At 43.0% G+C, this 25,223-nt stretch overlaps 1 protein-coding gene across 1 annotated transcript in view; it reads left to right on the top strand.

Annotated features, from left to right (window-relative positions):
• Positions 1-21,220, top strand: part of LOC148775584 (uncharacterized) — a 55,077-nt gene extending 33,857 nt beyond the window's left edge. The window contains exon 3 of the mRNA XM_088843456.1: positions 20,987-21,220. The gene's annotated coding sequence lies outside the window, so the exon portion shown is untranslated. The remainder of the gene's footprint in view (positions 1-20,986) is intronic.
• Positions 21,221-25,223: the final 4,003 nt, after the last annotated feature.

Here is a 25,223-nt window from a genome sequence, read left to right as displayed (position 1 = left end):
GTCTGTTGATCTGTCTCGCTGTATTATCTAATCTACTGTTGATTTTTTCCAGTGTATTTTTTATTCAGTTATTGTTTGTTCCTTTATATTTTTCAGAGTCTTTGTTACACTTCTCATCATGTTCACTGAGCATCTTTGATAATGATTCAAGATGATCATTATCTTGAATTCTTTATCTACCCAGATTGCTTATCTCCATTTCACTTAGTTCTTCTAGAATTTTGTTTTATTCCTTAGTTTGAAACATATTCCTCTGTTCCCCATTTTGCCTGATTCTTTGTGTTTATTTCTACATCTTGGGTGGATTGGTAACATTTTCCATTCTTGGTGGACTGTCCTTATGTAGACGCCCTATGGGGCCCAGCAGCACACTCCTCTCTGGTCACCAGAACTGAATGCTCGAGGGGTCTCCTTTGTGGGCTGTGTAATCTCAGTGGTAGGAGGGGTGAGTCCTGTGCGACTGGGTGCATGGCCTGGGGTGGCCTGGGGCTGCTGCCAGCCTGCTGACTGTGGGGGCAGGCCCGGTGGGGCAGGCTGTGTGGTCTTGGAGTGGGGGGGTCCTTAGAACTGGTACTGGCCAGCTGGTGGGTGGGTAATTTCACAGGGCTAATAAACTAGAGCGAGTACGCCAAAAAATCACTTGCCAGACTAGTACCTGCATGATAGAACAATCTCCCAGACTTGGTGGTGGTTAGAATCTGTGTCCCCAGGGGGAGTTCCAGTTGCTTCCTGCCTCTCCAGGAGGCTCTCCGAGGTTAGCAAGTGGATCTGACTCAAGATCCTTTAAAATTATTGCCTGTGCCCAGGAGCTTGAAGCTTGTGAGAATTTGCACGTGCCCTTTGAGAGCAGAGTTTCTGGTGCCCACAGTTCTCTGGTTCTTTGTACAGAAGCCTTGCATCTTTCTGGTGCAGGACCTCTGGAGCCTGATGTGTGGCTTGGACCTTTCACTCCCTGGGGAGAACCTCTGCGATTGTGATGATCCTTCCCTTTGTGGGTCACTTCCCTGGGGGTGTGGTTCTTGATTGTACTGTGCCTCCACCCCTCCTGCCTCCACCCCTCCTACCTATGTCTTTCTTTATATCTTGGAAAGAAAGTGAAAGTGTTAGTTGCTCAGTCATGTCCAACTCTTTCCATGGACTCCATGGACTATAGTCTGCCAGGCTCCTCTGTCCATGGAATTCTCCAGGGAAGAATACTGGTGTGGGTTGCCATTTCCTTCTCCAAGGGATCGTCCTGACCCAGGGATTGAACCCAGGTCTTCTGCATTGCAGGCAGATTCTTTACCATCTGAGCCACCAGGGAAGTCCACCACTTTGTGTCTTTAGTGGTGAAAAATCTTTTCTGATGATCATCAGCATGTTCTCATAGATAGCTGTTCTGTAAATAGTTGTATGCCTGCGGGAGGAGGTGACTTCAAAAATTTTCCTATTTTGCCTTGCATACCTCCTACCTCAAGGAACTAAATTTAGTCAGCAACCTGTATAATCTCAGCGGATTTTTTCCTTAAAATCTCCTGTGAGGAATGCAGTCCAACCAACACATTGATTTCAACCTTTTTGATACTTTGAGCAGAGGACCCAGCTGAGCCATGTTGTACTGGTACTTCTGACCCACAGAACTATGAGATAATCAATGGGTGCTATTTCAAGCCACTTTATTGTTGTTTAGTTGCTAAGTAATGTCTGACTCTTCGTGACCCCCTGGATTGTAGCCTGCCAGGCTCCTCTGCCGGAGAAGGCAATGGCAAGCCACTCCAGTACTCTTGCCTAGAAAATCCCATGGACAGAGGAGCCTGGAGGGCTGCAGTCCATGGGGTCGCTACTAGTCGGACACTACTGAGCGACTTCACTTTCACTTTTCACTTTCATGCACTGGAGAAGGAAATGGCAACCCACTCCAGTGTTCTTGCCTGGAGAATCCCAGGGATGGTGGAGCCTGGTGGGCTGCCGTCTATGGGGTCACACAGAGTCGGACACGACTGAAGCGACTTAGCAGCAGCAGCAGCAGCAGGCTCCTCTGCATAGGAGCCTGGATTTCCCAGGCAAGAATACTGGAGTGGGTTGCCATTTCCTTCTCCAGGGATCTTCCTGACCCAGAGATCCAACACGCGTCTCATGTATTAGCAGCTGGGTTCTTTACCACAGAGCCGCCAAGGAAAGCTTCCAAGCCACTTAGTTTGTGTAATAGCAGCAATAGAAAATGAATATACCATACTATGGTTATTTATATTCTAAGCCATTGATCCCCATTACTTTATCATTATTGGTCAGTCCCTCATGCCTTCACTTCCTTTCTTTTCCAGTTTAGACTCTCTAGTCTGCCATTTAATTATTCCCTTATAAACACCCTCATGTCTCTTTGTTCTTTTCCTTTTTTAAAAAAAATTTATTGGCTGCACCAGGTCTTAGTTGGGGCACGCAGCATCTTAATTGTGGCATGTGAATCTTTCAGTTGCGGCATGCTAACTCTTAGTTGCAGTATGTGGGATCTAGTTCCCTGACCAAGGATCAAACCTGGGTTCCCTGGATTGGGAGTACAGAGTCTTAGCCGCTGGACCATCAGAGAAGTCGCTTGTTCTTTCCCTTTATTGCAGTGCTGCTCAAACTTGACTGGGTGTAGCATCAGGGTCACCTGAAAGACTTGTTAAGACACAAACTGCTGGGCCCTACCTTCCGAGTTTCTGATTTAGGACATCTTTAATGAAGACTGAGACTTTACATTTCTTACCAGTTTCCAATAATTCTGATGCTGCTGGTCTGACGACCACACAATCATAACCCCTGCCTTACTGTGATCACTCTGATTGAACTCAACAGATTGAGGACAGGAGGAGAAGGGGACGACAGAGGATGAGATGGTTGGATGACATCACCGACTCAATGGACATGAGTTTGGGACTCTTGAGAGTCCCTTGGACAGCAAGGAAATCAAACTAGTCAATCCTAAAGGAAACCAATCCTGAATACTCATTGGAAAGACTGATGCTGAAGGTGAAGCTCCAATACTTTGGCTGCTCCTGCTGCTGCTGCTAAGTCGCTTCAGTCGTGTCCAACTCTGTGTGACCCCATAGACGGCAGCCCACCAGGCTCCCCTGTCCCGGGGATTCTCCAGGCAAGAACACTGGAGTGGGTTGCCATTTCATTCTCCAATGCATGAAAGGGAAAAGTGAAAGTGAAGTCGCTCAGTCGTGTCTGACTCTTAGAGACCCCATGGACTGCAGCCTACCAGGCCCCTCCGTCTATGGGATTTTCCAGACAGGAGTACTAGAGTGGGGTGCCATTGCCTTCTCTGAATACTTTGGCTACCTGATGCAAATAGCCAACTCATTCGAAGGGATCCTGATGCTGGAAAAGATTGAGGGCAGGAGAAGGGGTCAACAGAGGATGAGATGGCTGGATGGCATCACTGACTCAATGGACATGAACTTGGGCAAGCTCCAGGAGATAGTGAAGGACAGGGAAGCCAGGCGTGCTGCAGTCCATGGGGTCGCAAAGAGTCAGACCACCTTAGCGATTGAACAACAACAATTGTCTTTTCTGCACCTGCAACCTACTAACTGGATATTGCTTAAGAGAAATCACCAATTGGGCTGACTGCTTTTGTTTAAATATGTGATTACAGACTCCAGATGGTCCCTCAACAACTGCCTGGCTATCCTTTCACATTTCTCTAGTAAGGTCTCTAACTTTTCTCAAACTTCCAGTATCCTGCTCACCCCTTAGTTTCAGCTGATAGCTTCACTTCCCACACTTCATTCATGAAGGTGAAGCCAGGAGATGTGAACTCCCTCGTCTTCCCATCCATAAGGCTTTAGCTCAGCTGCAGTCTGCTGCTTCTTCCATTCTGTTCTAGAAAAGATAGATCTTGCCATAACCAGTCAGCCTCTTCTCCACGCTCTCCGTCTTGTTGCCCTCATCTCACCAGGATCTCTACTTCTTTAATCCCCTCCTTTCTCCTATGCTGCAGTCCATGGGGATGCAAAGAGTCTGACATGACTGAGCGACTGAACTGAACTGAGCTGAACTTTCTACTGTGCTACTGATTGTGTTAATTATGCCTCATATCCCCATTTTTAACCCTCCCTGGAAATGGCAACCCACTCCAGTGTTCTTGCCTGGAAAATCCCAGGGACCGGGCAGCCTGGTGGGCTTCCATCTATGGGGTCACACAGAGTCGGACACGACTGAAGTGACTTAGCAGCAGCAGCAGCAGATCATATTTGGGCTTCCCTGGTGGCTCAGAGGTTAAAGCGTCTGCCTCCAATGCGGGAGACCCAGGTTTGATCCCTGGGTTGGGAAGATCCCCTGGAGAAGGAAATGGTAACCCACTCCAGTATTCTTGCCTGGAGACTCCCATGGACAGAGAAGCCTGGTAGGCTACAGTCCACGGGGTCGCAAAGAGTCGGACACGACTGAGATCATATTTACTCTCTCAGTCATCCCATTTCTCCATTTCTATTCACAGCAAAAATTCTTGAGAAGATTGTCAACTTACTGTGTTTCTGCCTCCTCAATCCCCATTCCTTCTTTTGAAAGGTGCATGGAAAGTATATTTATTTATTGATTAAAACATTACATTGGATAGTTGATACCTGTTAAGCTTTATTCTGCGGTTCCCACTGTCATGAGTTGGTGGGTAAACCCCTAAATATGGCATTTAGAGCAAGTGCGGCACAGAAAACAGAAGACAGTGGTGGTTTTTGTGACTCATAAGGGCATTCATGAAATATATACTGAGTACCTACAATGCACCAGGAATAGGTTTAGGCACTGAGAATGTATCAGTGAAAAGCAGAGGTTTCTGTCCACATGCTGTTTACGCTTCTTTTGGCGAATATAAGAAATAAGCAGTGACAACAAAAAGATAAAAGTATGTGTTGGTGATATGTGATATAAGGGAAAATAAAGCTGAGAGAGTTAGGGCGTGTATGCAGGGGGATTGTAACTTTAAATAACATGGTCAAATAAGGCCCCTCTGGAAAGGTCATTTGAGTAAAGACCTGAGGAAGGTAGAAGAGTTAGCTGGGGAAGAAAGGGTCAAAGGAGAGAGCAGGAGCAAAGGCCTCAGGGTGTAAGCATGCCTGGCTGTAGAGTAACTGCAAGAAACTACAGACTTATCAAGGAGTTGGCCTGGAGCTAGATGAGCAAAGGGAGTGACCAGGAGTCATCAAGGAGCCAGACCGTGACAGGCAGGGTTTGGCAGATCTTCCTGTAAAGAGCCAGATAGTAAATATGTGAAGCTTTGCAGGCCACATATGGTTTCTATCACATATTTTTCCTTTAAAAATGTTAAACAACCTTTAAAAAGTGTCAAAGTCTTTTTTTTTTTCCTGTCAGACAAGGGTCTGGCCCACTGGCCCTAGTCTGCCACCCTCTGAGACCTTGTAGACGGTTTTGAAGATTTTGTTTTTCCTCTGAGTGAGATGAGAGGGGCTGGAGGATTCTGAGGAGAGGAGTGGCAGGGCCTCGTTTAGATTTTGGATGGATCTCTGCTGCTGTTGTGTGGAGAACAGCCGAAGGGGCGGGGAGGGGTGCTGTGTGAAGGAGGAAGCAGGGATGCGAGAGCTTAGATTGTCCACGGGGCAAAATAAACCACCCCATCACTGAGAGACTGAAGCAACAAACTTTTATTGTCACTCATGGTTCTGTGGGCCAGGAATTTGGACAAAGCACAGCAGGACTACCAATTTCTGCTGGGCCTGATGTCCCATGTGGCTCCTTCACTCACATGTGTTCACAAACAGTCAGGGTCTGGCTGCAACAGCACCTGGGGCCGCAGGTCTGGGGCAGCTTGGCTCCTGCTGTTGGCTGGATTCCTTGGTTCACCTCCAGATGGTCTGGTAGCCTCTCCCTCTTTTCATGTGGCCTCTCTAACAGGGTAGCCAGACTTCTTATGTGGCGGTGCAGGGTTTCCAGAAGTGTAGGAGTAAAAGCTGGCAGGCCTTCTAAAGATTTTGGCTCAGCATCAGTTTTGCCACATTCTCTTTATTTAAAGCAGGTACAGGGCCAGCTTTGATTTGAAGGGAGGAACCATTCAAGGACATGAATATAGGAGCTGAAGTTCACTGAGGGCACCAGAGTGAAAGTCCAGCACCACTGATCGAAAGCTATTTCAGTAATTGAGGCAAGACAACATGGTGGTTTGAACCTAGGTGTTAGCGAGGGAGATGGGAGGAAGTCATTGGTTTCTGGATGTGTTTTGAAAGTAGAGTTGAGAGGATTTGCTGGTGGAGTTGTATGCAGGTGTGAGACAGACAGTTCAGGGTGACTCAGGTTTTCAAACTGAGCACCTGGAAGAATGTTATTTACTGAGAAGCAGAAGACTAGGGGAGGGGCAGGGTTAGTAGAATTGTTGGTAATTCCAATGTGGAATTTTAAGCTTGAGATTTCTGTTGGATATACAAGTGAGATATCAAGGAACAGCTGAATATGCAGGTTTGGAGAGGTCTGTTGTGGATATATAATTTTCAAGTTGTTTCAGGGTATAGATGGTATTTTAAGACCATGAGACAGGATGATGTCACCAAGGCAGCTTGAAAGCAAGAAAGGGAAATTTCCAGGAGGCAGAAATCAAAACGGAGCCCAAAGCTAGCATGCTGAGCAGAATTCAAAGCTGGGACAGGATGTGTCTCAGGCACTAAGGATGGGATTTCATGTTGTTACGGCAACAGGAGATGAGGCTTTGGACTCACTGAGACTTGGACCTGGGGTGAAGGTCCCATCATAACATATGAAAGAGTCTGCTCTAAGTCTAGCAGAGTGAATCAAAATCAGTATTCTGTGGAGAAATTTCAGAACAGTGTGGACAAGGAGGTGTTCCTAAAACCTATCAGAGAGAAAGAACCATTTTCTACAAGGCGTTAAAGATAAGACATCGGAATTCTCACCTTTCTCATGGAAAGCTAGGAGGCAATGGAAAAGTGCCTCCAAATACTGAGAAAAAAAAATTTTTTTAACATAGAATTCTAACCCTACCAAGCTATCAAGTGATGGTAGAAAAAATTCTTCGGACATGCAAAGTATCAAAAAATGTTGCTTCCAATGCACTCTTGGAACATAACAGGAGAATTTGCTCCAGGAAAACAAGGGAATAGACCAAAAGGGAGGAAGAATGAGAACTAGGGGACCAGGTCTTTATCATGAAAGGGAGGGAAAGGAAGTCCCCAAAACAATGGTGAATGAAAAAGCCAAGATGATGATGATGCTGCAGGCTTAGAGGACAACCAGCTCACACTGGAACCAGTCAGAAGGCTCCAGGGAAGATTTCTAGGAGATGGGATAGATAGTATGCCTAAAGGGGAAAAGTATGCTTGAAAGGAGATTCACACAGCTGATGGAATGTTTGAAGATAGATTCGGATAAGGACATAGAAGACTAAAGGAAATAAAAATCTAGGCTTTTTAAAAAAGGGGAAACAAAACTAAAAGTTGCCAGTTGATTATAATATGCATCATGACTTCAGAGATGTAAATGTGAACAAATGTGCATATTAGAATCAAAATTCAGTAGTTCATTAGGAAAGGCCTATGAGGGGTAAGAATTTGTTAGTTTTTATATGCTGAGATTCAACTCCCCTAACATTCTTGAGTAATAATTTGGCTGAGTCTAAATTTCTTTCAGGGACTTCACTGGTGGTCCAGTGGCTAAGACTTGGCGCTGTCGATGCAGGGGGCCTAGGTTTGATCCCTGGTGTTCTTGCCTGGAGAATCCCAGGGATGGGGGAGCCTGGTGGGCTGCTGCCTATGGGTTCGCACAGAGTTGGACACGACTGAAGCGACTTAGCAGCAGCAGCAGCAGGGAACTAGATCCCACATGCTGCAATGAAGGGTTCACATGCTACAACTAAACATACTACTTGGTTTGACTAAAAATAAATAAATGAAATAAATTTCTTTAATTTCTAAGACTTTTTCTTCAATTCTGGAAAAAAATACTCAGTGCTTGTCAAATATTGCTCTTTCTGCTGTTTCTTTCAGTTCTCTTTCTCTGGAGCTCTTATATGAATGTTTCAACCTTTTAATCTGTTCTCCATGTTTTAACTACTGTTACTTTCCATTCACCTCATATTATACTGTAAGTGAGTTCCTGAGTTCTCTCTTGCAATTCTCTAATTCACTCTCTGAGTGTGTTCAATCTAGAGTTTCTCCTGTTATGGTCTTTTTAAGTTTTTTATCTTTGGCTGTACCGAGTGGCTTGCAGGATTAGATCTTAATCAGGGATTGAACCTGGGCTCTCTGCAGTGAAAGTGCAGTGTCCTAAAGACTGGAATTGCCCCATGGGTGACTTTTAGCTTTCAATTAGGGTATTTTTCATTTCAAGGATTTCTGATTGGTTATTGTTCATATAGTTTCATTTCAGTCTGTTTTTGCTTAATAATTTCCTCTTGAAATGGAAGGTGTGCATTCATCTCTGAACATTTTCAACATCCCATTTTAAAGTCTCTTTACACTCTTTCACAAATTTCCAGTGGAAATTTGAGAAAATTTCTTATCTGATGGTTAATTTCAAAGGCCATCTCTTTCACCAAGTAGGTTCTTTCATATGTTTTGGAATTATATAGTTTGAGTAAGAGAATATTTGTTTTTGTTTGATTTCTCTCTTTTTCTGACTTTCCTCTAATTCCTTCTCAAGATGCCACCATCTGGCCCTCTGACCCTCAACCTAGATAGAGCCAGGAGGATTATGATCCTCCAGCCCCAGAGGTTAGGAATGTCATATCTGGTCAAGGGCCAGGAGATGACTTGATCTTTGGTAGCAAGGTGCCCTCACCTCCCCAGACACTAATAAAGCCAGAGTCCTGCTGTTTTATTCAGGTTCTTTTCACAAGCAGTGGAGCAGACATAAGCCTCTGGTATCAAGCCATGAGTTTCAGTCCCCCCATTAAAGGGAGCACTTGATCCCCATAGTCACTGAACATGTACCCAACTGCCGATGTCCAGCTTCCAGACTTGGAGCCCATAAGCCTGAGACATGGGCCCCACTGATCTTACTGTGTTTCTGTTTCATTTCTGGCTCACGGACACATGTGAGGGTACAGCTGTATCTTTTTTACTTTTAATTTATTTGGCTGCACTGGGTCTTAGTTACGGCATGCAGGATCTTAAGTTGTGGCACGTGGGCTTTAGTTGCAGTATGTGGGGTCTAGTTTCCTGACCAGGGATGGCATCTGAGCCCCCTGCCTTGGGAGCATGCAGTCTTAACCACTGGACCACCAGGGAAGTCCCCAGCTATCTCTTTTTTAAAAAATCATTTTTATATTTTTAAATGTCATGGCTGGCTATGTGTTTGAAGTAAGGGGGTTTTGGGAGATAAAAACTTACTTCCTTGTGTGGAATTTGGTCTTCTCACACCTGCTTTCTGTCCCCCATCCCTCTACTGAAACCACTAAGTCAAAGCCACTGATGATGATGTCCAGGTTGCCAAATGCAATGTATGTTTCTCTGTCCTGATCGTACCTGACTATTTGGCAGCTTTGATGTAACTACTTGCTCTGTTCTCAAAACATCCCTCTCTGCTTGGCTACCCAACATTCTCCTGATTCTCATTCTCATTGCCCTTTAGCATTTCAATAGATCAGCGGTTTTAAGATATTCCTTTGTCTTCTGCCACTTATTGTTGTTGATGATGCCCTGCTAAAGCCTATTCAACTTCTGTAGGTATTCTCTCTTTACCCATGGATTGTTTTTAAATTTTGTCTCTTATATTTGATGTTCTTCCATTTTACCATGATGTCTAGGGTTGAATTTATTTATATTTTGCTTAATATTTGTCACCTGAACCTGATGGATAATGTGAATTTGGGTCCCACACTGGTGCAGAACAGGCTTGGGGTCCCAAATTATCACTGGTGATTCCTTTTCTGCCTGTGACCCAGGCCAGTGGTGAACATTCTTGCTCCTTCCCCAGGGTAGTAAGCAGAGTTTTTCTCTCCTTCTGTGGGGAGTAGATAGGACTTTTATTCCAATTTCAGGTCTTGTCAGGGCTCAAGGACTCATCTTCTGCTGCCAAAGCAACATTAAAATCTCACCCCTAATCCCTAAGACCTGTCCTGTCTCAGCTTTGCATTCTGCTTACCGTGACAGCTTTGGGTTCCTATTGATTTCTGGCCCCTGAGAATTTCCCTTTCTAGCTTTCAATGTCAGATACATCTTAAGAAAAAGTTATCTAGCATTTTTCTTTGTGTGAGCAGTGAGTTCTGCTTCAGTTCCGTCAGCTTGTCTTGGTTTCCAGACACTGTTTTGGAATACAAAGCCAAGTATTTAACTCTTTCTCCTCACTGGGTTCTTTTGAGTCTTATTTCCTGTGTCAGTAAAGCTCATCTTTAAGATCTAGTACAACTAAGCTGGCGAAAATCGAGTTTTGGTCAATTAAAGCCAATGTTTAATACAGTGGGGTTTGGGAATTTCTGGCCTTCAGGACAGAGGTCAAGTTCCCCAAACATTTTAAAAAATTGAAATGTAGTTGATTTACAATATTAATTAGTTTCAGGTGTACAGCATAGTGATTCAGTATTTTTTTCTTTTTTATTTATTTATTTTTTAAATTTAATTTTTATTAGAAAACTGAAATATACAATGTGTTTATATCACTGAGTACATGGCATTTAAAAACAACATCATTGCAGAAAGATAATAAAAATACAAAATCTTAAAACCTACATGATGTGGAAAACATTATCCACTGAGGCCTTAAATGTAATAAACTTTACATAAAAAGGAAAAGCAATGAGTATACAAGTATACAACCAGTTTAAGAAGTTAGCAAAATAAACAGAATAATCATAAAGAAAAGAAAGTACCTAATACGAAAGTTATGACCAACCTAGATAGCATGTTAAAAAGCAGAGACATTACTTTGCCAACCAAGGTCCGTCTAGTCAAGGCTATGGTTTTTCCCGTGTATGGATGTGAGAGTTGGACTGTGAAGAAAGCTGATCGCCGAAGAATTGATGCTTTTGAACTGTGGTGCTGGAGAAGACTCTTGAGAGTCCCTTGGACTGCAAGGAGATCCAACCAGTCCATTCTGAAGGAGATCAATCCTGGGTGTTCATTGGAAGGACTGATGCTAAAGCTGAAACTCCAATACTTTGGCCACCTCATGCGACGAGTTGACTCACTGGAAAAGAGTCTGATGCTGGGAGGGATTGGGGGTGGGAGGAGACAGGGACGACAGAGAATGAGATGGCTGGATGGCATCACCGACTCGATGGCCATGAGTTTGAATGAACTCCGGGAGTTGGTGATGGACAGGGAGGCCTGGCGTGCTGTGATTCATGGGGTCGCAAAGAGTCGGACAAGACTGAGGGACTGAACTGAACTGAACTGAATACATACCAGGTATTAATGCAATAAAAATAAAGATAAAATTGAGAGGCTCAACAGAGTCAAAGATGCCTTAAAAAGCTTCTCTAAAAAGGGAAACGTCAGGTAACAATAATCAACAAGAAAAATCTTGCAAATAAACAATATTCAAAATGGGAATTATTCATAGAAGCATTAATAATATAAATAATAGAAACAAATTTATGCCTATACATTTGAAGATTAGTTGTCTCATATACAGGGTTATCGTCATCATCTTTCTAAATTCCATATATATGTGTTAGTATACTGTATTGGTGTTTTTCTTTCTGGCTTACTTCACTCTGTATAATAGGCTCCAGTTTCATCCACTTCATTAGAACTGATTCAAATGTTTTCTTTTTAATTGCTGAGTAATACTCCATTGTGTATATGTACCAAAGCTTTCTTATCCATTCGTCTGCAGATGGACATCTAGGTTGCTTCCATGTCCTGGCTATTGTAAACAGTGCTGCGATGAACATTGGAGTACATGTGTCTCTTTCAATTCTGGTTTCCTCGGTGTGTATGCCCAGGAGTGAGATTGCTGGGTCATATGGCAGTTCTATTTCCAGTTTTTTAAGGAATCTCCACACTGTTCTCCATAGTGGCTGTACTAGTTTGCATTCCCACCAACAGTGTAAGAGGGTTCCCTTCTCTCCACACCCTCTCCAGCATTTATTGCATGTAGACTTTTGGATAGCAGTCATTCTGACTGGCATGAAATGGTACCTCATTGTGGTTTTGATTTGCATTTCTCTGATTATGAGTGATGTTGAGCATCTTTTCATGTGTTCGTTAGCCATCTGTATGTCTTCTTTGGAGAAATGTCTGTTTAGTTCTTTGGCCCATTTTTTGATTGGGTCGTCTATTTTGCTGGACTTGAGCTGAGGAGTTGCTTGTATATTTTTGAGATTAGTTCTTTATCAGTTGCTTCATTTGCTATTATTTTCTCCAAACTATGAAACACTGGTGAAAGAAATCAAAGAGGACACTAATAGATGGAGAAATATACCATGTTCGTGGATTGGAAGAATAAATATTGTGAAAATGAGTATACTACCCAAAATAATTTATAGATTCAATGCAATCCCTATCAAGCTACCAACGGTATTTTTCACACAAGGTCTGTCTAGTCAAGGCTATGGTTTTTCCCGTGGTCATGTATGGATGTGAGAGTTGGACTGTGAAGAAAGCTGATCGCCGAAGAATTGATGCTTTTGAACTGTGGTGCTGGAGAAGACTCTTGAGAGTCCCTTGGACAGCAAGGAGATCCAACCAGTCCATTCTAAAGGAGATCAATCCTGGGTGTTCATTGGAAGGACTGATGCTAAAGCTGAAACTGCAATACTTTGGCCACCTCATGCGACGAGTTGACTCACTGGAAAAGAGTCTGATGCTGGGAGGGATTGGGGGTAGGAGGAGAAGGGGACGACAGAGAATGAGATGGCTGGATGGCATCACCGACTCGATGGACATGAGTTTGAGTGAACTCCAGGAGTTGGTGATGGACAGGGAGGCCTGGCGTGCTGTGATTCATGGGGTCGCAAAGAGTCGGACACGACTGAGCGACTGAACTGAACTGAACTGAGAACAAATAATTTCACAATTTGTATGGAAATACAAAAAACCTCAAATAGCCAAAGCAATCTTGAGAAAGAAGAATGGAACTGGGGGAATCAACCTGCCAGACATCAGGCTCTACTACAAAGCCACAGTCATCAGGACAGTATGGTACTGGCATGAAGACAGAAATATAGATCAATGGAACAAAATAGAAAGCCCAGAGATAAATCCATGCACCTATGGACACCTTATCTTTGACAAAGGAGGCAAGAATATTCAATGGAGAAAAGACAATCTCTTTAACAAGTGGTGCTGGGAAAACTGGTCAGCCACTTGTAAAAGAATGAAACTAGAACACTCCCTAACACCATACACAAAAATAAACTCAAACTCAAACTCTACTAAACGTTAAGACCAGAAACTATAAAACTCCTAGAGGAGAACATAGGCAAAGCACTCTCCGACATAAATCACAGCAGGATCCTCCATGACCCACCTCCCAGAATATTGGAAATAAAAGCAAAAATAAACAAATGGGACCTAATTAAAATTAAAAGCTTCTGCACAGCAAAGGAAACGATAAGCAAGGTGAAAAGACAGCCTTCAGAATGGTATTCAGTGTTTTTATAGAATCTTCCCGAAATATTCTGATCCTAAGTATGTTCCTAACTCTACTTCTTATTATCTTCTCTTATACACCCAATCTTTTGATACACCTAAGTACCTGCTATTTTCCAAGTGCCCCTGAAGTTTCTCACATCCGTGACTTTCATATTACCCCTCACCCAAAATACTTAAACAAAATTTAATTGGAGAATAATTGCTTTACAGTGTTGTGTTGGTTTCTGCCGTACAGCACTGTGAATCAGCCATGAGTGTATATATGTCCCCTCCCTCATGAACCTCCTTCCCACTATTCAGAATACTTTGCCATCACTTCAGGCCAAATCCAAGCTGCGTTTCAAAGTCCGGCTCAGCTGGTGCTCCTGCAAAGACTGGCTGATCTTTCCAGCCTCAAGTTACCTGTGCTTCCTCTGAGTTTCTGTCACTGAGGGAAGCAGCTATGGTTTGAAGGTCTAAATCTGTGAATTGATATCGGGACCTGGTTCTTCTACTCTTTAGTGATCTGAGCCTCAATTCTTCTTTTTTTTCTTCTTTTTTAATATTTGTTTACTTAGGCTGTACTGGGTCTTAGTTTTGGCATGCTGGATCTTTAATTGTAGCATACAAACTCTTAGTCGTGGCATGTAGGATCTAGTTCCCTGACCAGGAACTAGTCAGAACCTGATCAGAATCCCTGACCAGGGATTGATCCTGGGCCCCTTGCATTGGGAGTGCAGAGTCTTAGCCACTGGCCCACTAGGGAAATTCTTCAATTTTTCTCATATAAAACAGAGGTACAAATATCTACCCCATGGAGTTAAAGTTTCTTTTGGGACTCTTTTGCTTTTGAGTGACAGAAAAACCCAGCCCAAATTGGCTTTTGATGAAACAGTATTTATTGGTTTATATACGTGAAAAGTTGAGGGGCAGAGGTGGCTTCAGGCATGGGTGAAGTCCAGGCTCAAATGATATAATCAAGAGTTGGTATCTCTCCTTCTTTCAGTTCTGCTTTTTGCTCTGTCACCTTCAGGCTCAGGTTCAAAGAGTGGCAGCAGTCCCAGAACACACAGTCTTTGTGCTCTAAATCTAGCAGACTAATTTGGAATCTCTTTCTCAGAAGTCCTAACTAGGAGTTTCCCTGGATGACCAGTGGGTTAGGACCCTGTGCTTTCACTGCTGAGGCCCAGGTTGGATCCCGGGTCAAGGGACTAAGATCCCACAAAGCTTGCAGTGTGACCAAAAACAAAGAAATCCTAATTGAATTTTCATTGCCCTCAGTGAGTGATGTTCCCGTCCCTGAGGTGGTCACTAATGGCTTGGAGAACTCCATGCTTGGATTGGCTGGGGCCCAGGAAACTTGTTCTACCTCAGACCCTGGGTGCAGTCCTGGCAGTAGGACACAGGATCAGAGTGGGTGGGTGGAGTTTCTTCCCTGAGAAGTTCAGTTCAGTTCAGTCGCTCAGTCGTGTCTGACTCTTTGCGACCCCATGAGTCACAGCACACCAGGCCTCCCTGTCCATCGCCAACTCCCGGAGTTCACTCAAACTCATTGGTGATGCCATCCAGCCATCTCATCCTCTGTCGTTCCCTTCTCCTCCTGCCCCCAATCCTTCCCAGCATCAGAGTCTTTTCCAATGAATCAACTCTTTTCATGAAGTGACCAAAGTACTGGAGTTTCAGCTTTAGCATCAGTCCTTCCAGTGAACACCTAGGACTGATCTCCTTTAGGCTGGACTGGTTTGATCTCCTTGCAGTCTCAAGAGTCTTCTCCAGCACCACAGTTCAGGGTACACTTAACCCAAATGGGGAAATGTGCTGAATGAGAATCATGGCAGATGTCCACCACAAGTTGTGTCAAGGAGCCAGTGAGATAATATAAGGAAACTGACTTCAGAAAGCCCCATGCAAATATAAATGATGATTATTCTTTGGTTATCTCTCTCTCTGGCATGTATCACTTTCTTCCTTCAATTACAGTCATCAAATTCATGCTTTATCTCCTTTATTGCACCCTGAGCAGCTGAAGAGCAGGATCTATGTCCTGGTCAGATCCTGGGGGATATTTCACTATTTCTGACCCAGCACAAAGAAAATAGAAAGTACTCAAAAATTGATTATGGGGTAACTGAATGAGCCTAAAATCCCAAACATTTCCCAGAATTGTGCTAATCCCTAGGCCAAACTCTTGAAGGCCTGGGGAACTTTACGCTTTCAGTGCAGTCATAGGCAAGTCAGCTCTAACTTTTCCACGGTGACTGGAGGGGTAGGTGTGTACATGCTCATTTGCTTCAGTGGTGCCCGACTCTTTGCAGGAGAGGAGCTACTGTAACCTTATGGGATTCTCCAGGCAAGAATATGGGAGTGGATTGCCATGCTCTTCTCCAGGGGATTTTCCCAACCCAGGGATCGAACACGTGTCTCTTGCATTGCAGGCAGATTCTTCACCCACTGAATCACCTGGGAAACCCCTGAGAGGGTCGGGTGAGAAATAATATCAGGAAGATGTGTCCTTGCATTGATTTGTTGACCTGGTCAACCTAAGGCATTCAGAGAAAAGAAAAGTCCTTCTGTTTTGTTTACTTATTTGATTTCTGGTTTATTTTTCTCTTCCTGCCCTCACAGGGGAATGGGCTTCAGGAAAGTACAGACTGAATGAAAGAATTTCCCAAAGGCACTGATCAGCAAGACAGGTTTGGGGCTCCCTCCTGCTTCTTGAGACCTGTGTGTCCAGGAATTTTTGAGTTTAATTAAAGGAACTGGATATCAGATCTAGTTGAGCAGCTGGAAGTCCAGCCCAGTGAATCTCTTCTGTGTCTCTGAGATTGTATTCATTTCCTTGGATTTCCTATCTGAACATAGAGACTGGAGCTACTGGGGCCATACTGGAGTTTAGGAAATGAACTCTCAAGAGAGGGGATGAAGGATCCAAAACACATCTTTTTAAATTTTTAAAATGTTTATTTTGCTGCATTGGATCTTAGTTGCAGTGGGGTCTTCATTGTGTCATGCACAATCTTTCATTGCAGTGTACAGACTCTAGTTAGCACATGGGCTGCAGAGCGCACAAGCTCAGTAGTTGTGGCTGGCGGACTTGGCTGCTCCATGGCATGTGGGATCTTAGTTCCCGAACCAAGGATTGAACCCACATCCCCTGCATTGCAGGGCAGATTCTTTAACCACTAGACCATCAGGGAAGCCCCTCAAACCACATTTTTTGTGTTTTTTGGTAGTTTTATTTATTTGACTGCACCGGGTCTTAGTTGCAGCACACAGGAACTCTTAGTTGTGACATGTGGGGTCTAGTTTCTTGATCAGGGATCTAACCCAGGCCTCCTACATTGGGAACATGGAATCTTAAGCCACTGGACCACCAAGGAGGTCCCCCACACCTCTTAAAATAGTTTACAGGGGACCCCTGCTCCAAAGTTGGCCTGGACCTTGTTTTTTGACTGATTTTGCAATAAAAATACCAATTCTTCAGTTACAGTTGTTAAGCAGGAAAGGTGATATGGCTTATTGTTGTTCAGTCACTCAGTTGTGTCCAACTCTTTGTGACCCCATGGACTGCAGCACGCCAGGCTTCCCTGTGCTTCACCATCTCCTAGAGCTTGCTCAAATTCATGTCCATCGAGTCGGTGATGCCATCCAACCATTCTCATCCTCTGTTGTCTACTTCTCCTCGTGCTTTTAATCTTTCCCAGCATCAGGGTCTTTTTTAATGAGTTGGCTGTTCGCATCAGGTCACCAAAATATTGGAGCTTCAGCTTCAGCATCAGTCCTTCCAATGAATATTCAGGATTGATTTCCTTTAGGATTGACTGGTTGGATCTCCTAGGAGTCCAAGGGACTCTCAAGAGTCTTCTCCAACACCACAGTTCAAAAGCATCAATTCTTTGCTTCTTTATGGTCCAACTCTCACATCCATACATGAGTGCTGGAAAAAACATAACTTTGACTAGACAGACCTTTGTCGGCAAAGTAATGTCCCTGCTTTTAATACCCTATGTTTGTCATAGCTTTTCTTCCAAGAAGCAAGTGTCTTTTATTTTCATGGCTTTAGTCACCATCTGCAGTGATTTTGGGGCCCAGGAAAAATAAAGTCTGTCACTGTTTCCCCATCTATTTGTCATGAAGTGATGGGACCAGATGCCATGATCTTAGTTTTTGAATGTTGAGTTTTAAGCCAGCTCTTTCACTCTCCTCTTTCACCTTCATCAAGAAGCTCTTTAGTTCCTCTTTGCTTTCTGCCATTAGGGTGGTGTCATCTGCATATCTAAGGTTATTGATATTTCTCCCAGCAATCTTGATTCCAGCTTGTGCTTCATCCAGCCTGGCATTTCTCATGATGTACTCTGCATATAAGTTAAATAAGCAGGGTGACAATATATAGCCTTGACATACTCCTTTCCCAATTTGGAACTAGTCCATTGTTCCATATCTGGTTCTAATTGTTGCTTCTTAACCTGCATACAGATTTCTCAGGAGGCAGGTCAGGTGGTCAGGTATTCCCATCTCTTTAAGAGTTTTCCACAGTTTGTTGTGATCTATATAGTCAAAGGCTTTAGCATAGTCAATGAAGCAGAAGTAGATGTTTTTCTGGAATTCTCTTGCTTTTTCTATGATCCAGCAGATGTTGGCAATTTGATCTCTGATTCCTCTACCTTTTCTAAATCCAGCTTGAACATCTGGGAGTTCTCGATTCATGTACTGTTGAAGCCTACTTTGTAGAATTTTGAGCATTACTTTGTTAGCATGTGGAATGAGTGCAATTGTGTGGTAGTTTGAACATTCTTTGGCCTTGCCCTTCTTTGGGACTGTAATGAAAAATGACCTTTTCCAGTCCTATGGCCACTGCTGAGTTTTCCAAATCTGCTGGCTTATTGAGTGCCACACTTTGACAGCATCATCTTTTAGGATTTGAAATAGCTTAGCTGGGATTCCATCAACTCCACTAGCTTTGTTTGTAGTGATGCTTCCTAAGGCCCACTTGACTTTGCACTCCAAGATGTCTGGCTCTAGCTGAGTGATCACACCATTGTGGTTATCTGGGTCATGAAGATCTTTTTTGTACAGTTCTTCTGTGTATTTTTGCCACCTCTTCTTGATATCTTCTGCTTCTGTTAGGTTCATACTGTTTCTGTCCTTTATTGTGCCCATTTTGCATGAAATATTCCCTTGGTATCTCTAGTTTTATTGAAGAGATCGCTAGTCTTTCCCATTCTTTTGTTTTTCTCTGTTTCTTTTCATTATTCATTTAGGAAGACTTTCTTATCTCTCCTTGCTATTCTTTGAAACCCTGCATTCAGATGGGCATGTCTTTACTTTCTTCTTTGCCTTTTGCTTCTCTTCTTGTCTCAGCTATTTGTAAGCCTCCTCAGACAATCATTTTGCCTTTTTGCATTTCTTTTCCATGGGGATGGTCTTGGTCCCTGTCTCCTGTACAATGTTACGAACCTCCATCCATAGTTCTTCAGGCCCTCTGTCTATCAGATCTAATCCCTTGAATCTTTTGATATGGCTTAACATATGGAGGCTGTAGGGACCCACTAATTTTCAAGCTCGCTTCTCTTCTGTTGTAGCAATAATTCTAATCCAAGAACTTGAGCCCTATCAGGGCAGAAAAAACAGGGACAGTTTTTTAGAGAAGGAAAGTTACATGATTACATGTATATTGAATATGGACATAAGCACTTGACTAAATTGTAGAATCATTGTTGGAAATAGTGGTGTAGCTCCTCTATATCAAAGAAAGTTGCTGGTTGGTAGGGGAGTGGGAATGAAAATTGTCTGTGGGCACTGTTTAGTAGGTTAGGAGTCACCAAAGGAAAAGGTAAGCGGGTGAGTCAGTAGCTCCCAGTTTGCTGCTTGGCAAGCTTGAGCTCACAGGCCAGGTGTTGCTAAAAGGAACTCCCTCTTCACTGTCTTCACTTCCTGGACTCTCCAAGTCACTACAGATTCATTTCTGGAAGGATATTCCTTGACCTTACCACCCCTTCATGTCTCTGTCACTTCCCCAGTTGGCATTTTGTCTCTTTTCTGACACCAGCTTCCTCTTTGGCCTCAGCAGTGTTCTCATGACTTTTTTGTGTAATGCTCTCCTCACTTGAACCTGCTGATTGGTCTCACCTTCCCACAGGTAGCCACAGGTGTTCTGCCCAATGGACCTGTAGCAACATGGCCTGAGAGAAATGGCCTAGACCTGGAAGCTACACAGAGTTGGGTTCTAATCCTGGTTCTGCCATTTATTTAACAGGATGAACTTGAGCAAGATATTTCATTTCTCTGACGTCTCAATTTCCTCATCTGTGAAATGGGGATAATTTATCTTACTGGGTTTCTATGAGGATTTGATAAGTTAAAGACCTAGGATAGTGAGCAGATTGACCCTTGGTAAATGGCAGCTCTTACTAAAAGGGAAGAGCAGACTGGCAGGGACACACTGCACAAACATCACCTCCATCTCACCAGTGATAGCATCTGACCAACAGAATCAGGCGTTTACACTGGGGGAAGCTTCCTGCATAGATGGAGCCTCCACTTCCTCATTTGTAACCTGCTCTAATGTTTCACCGTCTGTTGGTCCGGAAATTGTTCTTAATATCTAGCCTAAGTTCCTCCTACTACCATGTGTCATATCACAGTTTTTAAAAAATGACACACAAATAGACTCATGAAAATGAGCAGAGTTTTCTATGAGTCAGAGGCACTCACAGGCCTTGGATTTACTCTTATCTTCAAGAAACTAGGAATGCTTGTTGTGTGACCCCTGCACACCAGGGACTGTACTGGGCTATGCTGGAAGCTCCAGAGAGGTGTGACAAGACTCTCTTGAGATTCATGTGCCATTTGAGCCAGTGGTCAAAGTCTTTCTCTCTCTCTTTTAATTTTTCGGTTGCAAGTGAATGACTGATCCTGATTTATACAATCTGGAAACACAATAAAGGAATTTAGTAGGACTGATCATGTTGGTTGCTGCTGCTGCTGCTGCTGCTGCTAAGTCACCTCAGTCGTGTCCGACTCTGTGTGACCCCATAGACGTCAGCCCACCAGGCTCCCCCGTCCCTGGGATTCTCCAGGCAAGAACACTGGAGTGGGTTGCCATTTCCTTCTCCAGATCATGTTGGTTACTAATCATAAATACCCAATTTGTCTTTGGCAAGGATTGAAATAAAAATTTTGTCTTCGTCTTTGATATTTAAGCAGATGACACTGAGCAGCTGCATGCAGCAGATTATTTTGTTCAACTGTGCGTGTGCATTTTGCAGCTCATCCTTGCTGGGCTATTATTACAAATTACATCTTTTCAGCTATGTGGCCCCAAATCTCAATATATGAGCAGCTCCTGTGAGAAAGAAATGTTTGCACACTTCCACATGTATACATCCTATGGACATGCTATGAACCTACCAGCTGATGTTGCAAACTGATACTCTATGCACCACAGATAACTTATAGATGTATTCTGTTTGCCCCCACAGTGTATTGTTTTTAAAATTGAATTGGTTGGAGACTTCCCTGGTGGCCCCATGATAAAGAATCCAACCTGCAATGCAGGGGATGTGGGTTCGATTCCTGGTTGGGGAATTAAGATCCCACATGCTGCATGCCACAACTACCAAACCTAAGAACCACAACTAGAGAATCCACGTGCCACATTGAGAAGATTCCAAATGATGCAATGAAGGTCCTGCATGCCACAAGTAAGAATCAACACAGACAAATAAATATTAAAAATATTGAATTGGTTGCCCTAATCTAAAACTTCGTATGATTTACATGATCTAGTTTTTTGGCTTTTCTTGAAAAAAGGAAGATTTGGCAACAGTAAAGCTGCATTTCCTCACTGTAGCATCACCTGGGTTTGAGTAGCGGTGCTGCCTGTAGATGGAAGCACCATTCCCTACTGCTTTACTTCCACTCATTTTCCTTCATGTATGGACCCTGCCTGGGCCCTGAAGGCATTTAAACTGGGGACTCCTGGTCTGTGAAGTCCCCTTTGGTTGTTGATAAAAGAGCACAGCTGCTAGTGATCTGTTCCTTTGGGCTCTCAAACTTCTTGCCCTACACCAGAAACCAGTGTTTGTGATTCCTACAGATACCAGCAGAAATCAGTTGTGATTGCTTCCCTGAGTTTATAATAAACGTCACAGGTGAAGACATGTGTCATGTTACCAGTAGGTCCTCGTATGAGGATCAAGGGCATGACGCTCTCTTTGCAGTTTGCCTTGCCACACTATTTCTAGGTTCTTCAGAGTCCAGGGGATTTCCTTCTGTGCAGAGAAACATTTTCTACAACTTCCAGTCTAATTGATACTCAGTTTATCAAATTGGGCTTCCCTGGTGGCTCAGAGGTTAAAGCGTCTGCCTCCAATGCGGGAGACCCGGGTTCGATCCCTGAGTTGGGAAGATCCCCTGGAGAAGAAAATGGTAACCCACTCCAGTATTCTTGCCTGGAGAATCCCATGGACGGAGAAGCCTGGTAGGCTACAGTCCACAGGGTCGCAAAGAGTCGGACATGACTGAGCGACTTCACTTTCACTTATCAAATTTATATGCCTAATCAACTGACAAAACGAATACATTTTTAAAGTTTCTCAAAGTACAGTTTTACATTTAAGTCCTATTATAAAACGTTTGTTTTGGCTGGGAATAACAGAAAGCCCTGAAGTGGGGTGGCCTGTGGGCATAGGGCACCTGGGCTGCAGCTCCACTTTGTTATGATCCTCTTGGTTCTGCCCTTCTCCGTGTGCTGGCACCACCCACAGGCTTGTAGCATTGTGCCTGCTGCAATGACACTGTTATATCCAGACACAGCAATTCAGAGAAAGCAAGATTCTTACTTCCCTTTTTGTAACTGTGGAAAACTCCCAGAAGCTCTCTGTGGACTTTGTAACTCCCATCTCATTGGCCAGAGTTGTGTCACATGCCTGTTCCTGAACCAATCACTGGTGAGGAGAATGGGATGGCCAATTGGCTTTTACTGATTATCCCAGAGTGGAATGACTGTTGAGAAATCCATCCTAATGATCACCCCATCACTTACTTAAATTCTCTTAAACAATCCAAGTAATAATCACAAATCCAGTAAGACTAATTCCTAAAACATTTGAAACATCCCAACACACCAAATAGCAGACAGAAACATGAAAACAAAATACTCACAAAGGCTATAACCACATTTAAGTCTGAATTGTTAAAACTATGGATTTAATTTATTTTTCTTTACTTCTATACTTATTCATGGAAATAATATTTATTTAGATACTTTTTTTAGGTTACAGTGATTTTACTAGACCTCAAATTAAAATAATACTATTTCATACAGGCCAGGGTTGTAGGTTATTTATGTAGGTAGGGGTTATTTAAAGTAAAAAAAGTTCATTTATTTGGCAGTTCCAGGTCTTAGTGTGGCATATGGGAGCTTCGATTTTCATTGCAACAATGAAGTGGGTTGCCATTTCCTTCTCCACCTGCAAGAATGGGACAAGATTAAATGTATATTTGTTATAAATCATGATATCATACAGCCAAAGCACCATCCTTCTTTTTTTTTTTTTTTTTGCTTTTCTATTTTTGCACATGCAGCTCTTTCTGGAATGCCCTACCTTCTCTTCTCTAGCTATCTATGAACTTTCACTAATTCTCAAGACTCAGTCTCCACATCTGACAAGGGCTTCATCTCAAAAATACACAAACAGCTCATACAACTCAACAACAGAAAACCAAACAACCCATGGAAAAATGGGCAGAACACCTTAATAGACATTTCTCCAAAGAAGACATACAGATGGCCAGTAGACACATGAAAGGCTGTTCAACGTCACTAATTATTAGAGAAAAGAAAATCAGAACTATAATGAGGTACCACTTCACACCAGTCAGAATGGCCATCATTTAAAAAAAAAATCTATAATAAATGCTGGAGAGGGTGTGGAGAACAAAGAACCCTCCCACTCTGTTGGTGGGAATGTACATTGGGGCAGCCACTGTGGAAAACAGTATGGAAGTTCCTCAGAAAACTAAACATAGAGTTACCTATGATCCCACTCCTGGGAATATACCCAGACAAAACTATAAAGCATGCACCCCTATGTTCATAGCAGCACAGTAGCCAAAACATATCAACAACCTAAATGACCATTGACAGGTGAATGGATAAAGAAGATGTGGTACATATACACAATAGAATACTACCCAGCCATAAAAAAGAATGAAATAATGCCGTTTACAGCAACAGAGTATGATGTGAGTATCATACTAAGTGAAGTAAGTCGAAAGACAAATACCATATGATATCACTCATATATGGAATCTAAATTTATGGCACAAATGAACCTATCTACAAAACAGAAACAGACTTATAGAGAACAGCCTTGTTGTTGTCAAAGGGGAGAGGGGATACAGGTAAGAAGAGGGGTGCACAGGGAGTTTGGGGTTGGCAGATGCAAGCTACTACATTTAGAATGGATAAACAATAAGGTTCTAATGTATAGCACAGGGAACTATGTTCAATAACCTGTGATAAACCATAATGGAAAAGACTAGAAAAGAAGAATTATATATGTATATAACTGAGTCACTTTGCTGTATAGCAAAGATTGGCACAATATTGTAAATCAACTGTAGGTTAATAAAAAAAAAAAAAAAGACCCAATCTCCACATCTGTGAAGCTTCTCTCTACTCTATCCTCATCCCTATTCTTAATGGGTCAGGCTGACATGGATTTTTCATACATGGATCTATTCCACTGGGCAGTAGATCTGGTCTTGGTCTCAGTGAAAGATGATTAAATAAGGATTTTCTGTGGAACATGGGGTTCAGCCTAAGTTTCAGCTAGTGATGTCAGAGAAAGCTTTTAGTTCTTACAGTTAAAAGATCAGATTTTGCTGCTTCTGCACCTTGACCAAGCCACCCAACCCTAAGGCCTCAGAGGATTTTGTTCTTGCCTGCATCAGAACTCCATTATTCTCCTCCTTCCTGTTTATTATGATTGTCCATCCCATTTGGACAGGCTTTAGTGACTGCGCCACACTTTCACAGCTGTTAATTTTATTTGATCCTCACGATAACCCCTGAGAGCTGATTTTGCCAGCTAAAGAGACTGTAATTCGTCCTGGTTCTGAGAATGTAAATCCTGGCATCGGTTTATGAAACTTCCCACCGACCCAGAAGCTTCCTCTTAGGAAGCTGTGGGGTGACGGCAGTCACAAAGATGCTATCAGCGGCCTTGTGGCTGAGGGCTGGACACCACTATCAGATCTGCCAATGTTAGGCACAGTTGCTCAGCATTTCTGCTTTTTGCTTCTAGATTGTGCCCACTGATTACAGGGCATTTCAGGTGATGAAATAAAATTCATATTTTATGGCAAGATAAGGAAAATTTAAACATAAAAGTTCTCTCCATCTGTTTGGGCTTTCTCCTTCTCCTTGCATCTGCATTACCCAGACCTCCTTAGGAGAATGTTTTCCATCTTCATCTTATAAAGGGTCATGATGACTCACTTTGTATGTGAAGATCTGATTGTGGCCACTATCAGTATATCTTCTGATATAAAACCGTTTGTCTCAAAAACTTATATAGCTGTGCTTTGACCTCTAAAAGGCAGAACAGTCCTCAGAGCTTTCTGAAAGACTGCTTCCCACATTATAGTCTTCAGGTAGGCTTGAATAAAATCTTCCACCTCTTTCTTTCCTTTTTGGGCTGTGCCATTCTC

The sequence above is a fragment of the Moschus berezovskii genome, chromosome 14 (genome assembly GCF_049115385.1).
Source record: "Moschus berezovskii isolate FMDL1 chromosome 14, NW_MosBer_1.0, whole genome shotgun sequence".
Classification (NCBI taxonomy): Eukaryota; Metazoa; Chordata; class Mammalia; order Artiodactyla; family Moschidae; genus Moschus; species Moschus berezovskii.
This window is presented reverse-complemented; position numbering and strand designations above follow the sequence as displayed.